At 56.8% G+C, this 5,000-nt stretch overlaps 2 non-coding genes and 1 pseudogene across 2 annotated transcripts; all 3 read right to left on the bottom strand.

Annotated features, from left to right (window-relative positions):
* LOC124772582 overlaps positions 1-196 on the bottom strand; it is a 7,966-nt pseudogene extending 7,770 nt beyond the window's left edge.
* Positions 197-384: 188 nt separating this feature from the next.
* On the bottom strand, positions 385-539 carry LOC124772660. Its single transcript, XR_007014128.1, has one exon. It is a non-coding gene; the product is annotated as a 5.8S ribosomal RNA (ribosomal RNA).
* Positions 540-890: 351 nt separating this feature from the next.
* LOC124772974 lies at positions 891-2,799 on the bottom strand. Its single transcript, XR_007014424.1, has one exon. It is a non-coding gene; the product is annotated as a small subunit ribosomal RNA (ribosomal RNA).
* Positions 2,800-5,000: the final 2,201 nt, after the last annotated feature.

The raw sequence follows: 5,000 nt of genomic DNA, 5'->3' as shown, positions 1-5,000 counted from the left end.
CTTGGGCTCGGCGCGAGGCGTCGGGGTAGTGGACCCTCCCAAACACCACATGCCACGACAGGCGGCAGCCTGCGGGGTTCGGTGCTGGACTCTTCCCTGTTCGCTCGCCGCTACTGGGGGAATCCTTGTTAGTTTCTTTTCCTCCGCTTAGTAATATGCTTAAATTCAGCGGGTAGTCTCGCCTGCTCTGAGGTCGTTGTACGAGGTGTCGCACGCCACACCGCCAGCCGGCTGTGCACGCTACCGAGAAAGTACCGGTATGCGAACCGCCAGGCGACGGGCGCGCATCGCACGTTTGAGGAGACGCGGCCGGCCCCACAGGCGGCCGCGACACTCCCAGGTCTGCGAAGCGGGGCAAACGCCGCGCGCTTCAGTATACGTAGCCGACCCTCAGCCAGACGTGGCCCGGGAACGGAATCCATGGACCGCAATGTGCGTTCGAAACGTCGATGTTCATGTGTCCTGCAGTTCACATGTCGACGCGCAATTTGCTGCGTTCTTCATCGACCCACGAGCCGAGTGATCCACCGTCCTGGGTGATCTTTTCTCAGTTTCCGCCGCCTCTTTCGAGACGGTCGCATAGGCGGGAGTGAGGCGTGTGGCGGCCCCTGTTCCAGCGTTCTGTGTCCAACGGCCTCACGGCCGACGGGCGTCGTACGGCTCCACACCGGAGCGGACAGGCACTCGGGCGAAAGTCATTCAAAACCGGCGCCAGGCGCCAGGTGCCGCACGCCAGCCGCTCCAGCGCTTCAGCGCTCGTACCACACAACATTGCCGCTAGTTTTGAGAGGCACGCGTGGTTCCGCACGCGGCGCACGGCTACTGCGAGCCGTACAGGTAGCGTGTTGCGCGACACGACACGCACATCGAAAGACATGCAGTCTAGTCGGTAATGATCCTTCCGCAGGTTCACCTACGGAAACCTTGTTACGACTTTTACTTCCTCTAAATGATCAAGTTTGGTCATCTTTCCGGTAGCATCGGCAACGACAGAGTCAATGCCGCGTACCAGTCCGAAGACCTCACTAAATCATTCAATCGGTAGTAGCGACGGGCGGTGTGTACAAAGGGCAGGGACGTAATCAACGCGAGCTTATGACTCACGCTTACTGGGAATTCCTCGTTCATGGGGAACAATTGCAAGCCCCAATCCCTAGCACGAAGGAGGTTCAGCGGGTTACCCCGACCTTTCGGCCTAGGAAGACACGCTGATTCCTTCAGTGTAGCGCGCGTGCGGCCCAGAACATCTAAGGGCATCACAGACCTGTTATTGCTCAATCTCGTGCGGCTAGAAGCCGCCTGTCCCTCTAAGAAGAAAAGTAATCGCTGACAGCACGAAGGATGTCACGCGACTAGTTAGCAGGCTAGAGTCTCGTTCGTTATCGGAATTAACCAGACAAATCGCTCCACCAACTAAGAACGGCCATGCACCACCACCCACCGAATCAAGAAAGAGCTATCAATCTGTCAATCCTTCCGGTGTCCGGGCCTGGTGAGGTTTCCCGTGTTGAGTCAAATTAAGCCGCAGGCTCCACTCCTGGTGGTGCCCTTCCGTCAATTCCTTTAAGTTTCAGCTTTGCAACCATACTTCCCCCGGAACCCAAAAGCTTTGGTTTCCCGGAGGCTGCCCGCCGAGTCATCGGAGGAACTGCGGCGGATCGCTGGCTGGCATCGTTTATGGTTAGAACTAGGGCGGTATCTGATCGCCTTCGAACCTCTAACTTTCGTTCTTGATTAATGAAAACATACTTGGCAAATGCTTTCGCTTCTGTTCGTCTTGCGACGATCCAAGAATTTCACCTCTAACGTCGCAATACGAATGCCCCCGCCTGTCCCTATTAATCATTACCTCGGGTTCCGAAAACCAACAAAATAGAACCGAGGTCCTATTCCATTATTCCATGCACACAGTATTCAGGCGGGCTTGCCTGCTTTAAGCACTCTAATTTGTTCAAAGTAAACGTGCCGGCCCACCGAGACACTCAATAAAGAGCACCCTGGTAGGATTTCAACGGGGTCCGCCTCGGGACGCACGAGCACGCACGGGGCGGTCGCACGCCTTCAGCTCGCCCCACCGGCAGGACGTCCCACGATACATGCCAGTTAAACACCGACGGGCGGTGAACCAACAGCGTGGGACACAAATCCAACTACGAGCTTTTTAACCGCAACAACTTTAATATACGCTATTGGAGCTGGAATTACCGCGGCTGCTGGCACCAGACTTGCCCTCCAATAGATACTCGTTAAAGGATTTAAAGTGTACTCATTCCGATTACGGGGCCTCGGATGAGTCCCGTATCGTTATTTTTCGTCACTACCTCCCCGTGCCGGGAGTGGGTAATTTGCGCGCCTGCTGCCTTCCTTGGATGTGGTAGCCGTTTCTCAGGCTCCCTCTCCGGAATCGAACCCTGATTCCCCGTTACCCGTTACAACCATGGTAGGCGCAGAACCTACCATCGACATTTGATAAGGCAGACATTTGAAAGATGCGTCGCCGGTACGAGGACCGTGCGATCAGCCCAAAGTTATTCAGAGTCACCAAGGCAAACGGACCGGACGAGCCGACCGATTGGTTTTGATCTAATAAAAGCGTCCCTTCCATCTCTGGTCGGGACTCTGTTTGCATGTATTAGCTCTAGAATTACCACAGTTATCCAAGTAACGTGGGTACGATCTAAGGAACCATAACTGATTTAATGAGCCATTCGCGGTTTCACCTTAATGCGGCTTGTACTGAGACATGCATGGCTTAATCTTTGAGACAAGCATATGACTACTGGCAGGATCAACCAGGGAGCTGCGTCAACTAGAGCTGAGCAGCCGGCCGCCCGGGAGTGTGTCCCGGGGGCCCGCGCGAACACGCAAGCGTCCGCTCAATCATTCTGCAAACAGGAGGAGGCTGAGCTCCCCTGCACAATACACCTCGAAACCCTCTCAGGTCCCGGCGGCGCGCAGCGCCGTCCCAAGTACTTGGTCGGGTTCGAGAGAGGCGCAATCGCCCGGAGTTAGGCGAGTAGACGCTTTCGGTGCGACCACCCGTACTCCCAACTGAGCTTGCCGCTGCCGACAGAGGCCCGGGAGCGTGCTGTCGTGGCATTGCCGGCGGGAGACAACACGCGCCACCTACGGTGACCGGCAGCTCCAACGCCAGCGCCACAGAAGGACAAAAGCCCCACTTGGGTGCCGAAGCGAACTCTCCCAGCACAGCGCACGCGCCAACACATCCGCACAGCTGCGATACAAACCACCAGCGAGAACCGCTGGGGCGACCGAGCAGCAGACGGCGTCGCGGCGCCGAGCGCCGGGCGGCGGCGCATCCTCAACGCACACAGTCCTCAGTCGGACCAGCACACTGAAGATGTCCACCGCGCTTCGCACCGGGCCCGCGAGGACCTACTTTGGCCGCACGGCGCCGCGCGCAGGGTGCGCCGGCGCGCAGCTGCGACGCCTGCCGCGTCCGTCGGCCGGCGCGCCTGCCACTGGCCGCCCCCACCAGCCGGCTGTAGCGCGTGCGCCCACGCACCGCGCGGCCAGCACGCCGGGAGGCGCCCCCTCACCGGCCGGGGACGGTCCCACCCAGCCACCGCCGCGTATCGCTTCACACCCAGATGCCGTTCAGTTTCGTCGGCATGGTGGGTATCGCTGGAACAACCGGTTAGTACCTCAACCTATCGTCGCCATCACCGATTCACCCCTAGCGAGAACAACCGCACCACAACAGGTTACCATTTCTTCATTTGCGTAACTTCACCAGAAAACGCAGGCGTCCATCGCCATTTGCAACTTCAACGATTATTGCATGCCTGTGTCAGGTGTCACGCCACACTACGTCTGCCCACATACACGCAACAAAATGTGCACGCCTAGACAATACGTGGAAGGTGGCCCCCGTACGTATGCGATGTCCATTGCTCGAACGACTGTCAACCGGCCTCTGTAGCATGTCGCAGATATGGAACGCGGTGCACCATGCCATCACGGTGTGTGAGGAGAGACGACTAGGTCCGAATACATCAACAGACAGCTCATGCTGATCGCCATCCACGGCGTCCGTTCCTCCCACACGTCTCTATGGCGTACCACACTGCAATCCAGCTCTCATAGGGAGACGACACGTAGCTGCGTGCACAATATTTGCACTGTATGGTCCGCCGTTTTTGGGCGCAGTCGTTGTACGGTCACACATGTGCCACGATGTATCATTCAGTACATAAGGACGAATGTGCAGTACAGATTGTGGTTCACGCGTACGACATCAGCGGACAGTTGACACAGGCCGCACCACAACATAGCCTGCGTACGTCGCATGCGAAGGGCATTGAACATGCAAACTTGTCACCAACCAGCTTGCGAAGGCAGGGGGCAAGGTGGGGACATGGGGACGTGGGGAGGGGTGGGGGGGGGGGGCGGCATGTACGTCCTGCTGCCATCCACATTACAGTGTACAGCAGGAGCATGTGGAAAGTCAGCAAGACTTGCAAGGTGTTTAACATGAAGCGATACACAGGGGAGCGGGCAGTGCGAGTAGCGAACTATATTGCGAGGGTTGCGGGTGGGCAACACTACACTAATTGAACGAGTCGTATAACAATTACAGAGCAGGTTTAGGCGACAACGTGGGTTACGTTAGCGGACAACGTGGGTTAGGTTAGGGGACAACATGGGTTAGGTTAGGGGACAACATGGGTTAGGTTAGGGGACAACATGGGTTAGGTTAAGGCACAACATGGGTTAGGTTAAGGCACAACATGGGTTAGGTTAGGGGACAACATGGGTTAGGTTAGGGGACAACATGGGTTAGGTTAGGGGACAACATGGGTTAGGTTAGGGGACAACATGGGTTAGGTTAGGGGACAACATGGGTTAGGTTAGGGGACAACATGGGTTAGGTTAGGGGACAACATGGGTTAGGTTAGGGGACAACATGGGTTAGGTTAGGGGACAACATGGGTTAGGTTAGGGGACAACATGGGTTAGGTTAGGGGACAACATGGGTT

Source organism: Schistocerca piceifrons, unplaced genomic scaffold (assembly GCF_021461385.2).
Source record: "Schistocerca piceifrons isolate TAMUIC-IGC-003096 unplaced genomic scaffold, iqSchPice1.1 HiC_scaffold_943, whole genome shotgun sequence".
Classification (NCBI taxonomy): domain Eukaryota; kingdom Metazoa; phylum Arthropoda; class Insecta; order Orthoptera; family Acrididae; genus Schistocerca; species Schistocerca piceifrons.
The sequence above is the reverse complement of the archived record's forward strand: the minus strand, read 5'-3'. Positions and strand labels throughout refer to the sequence as shown.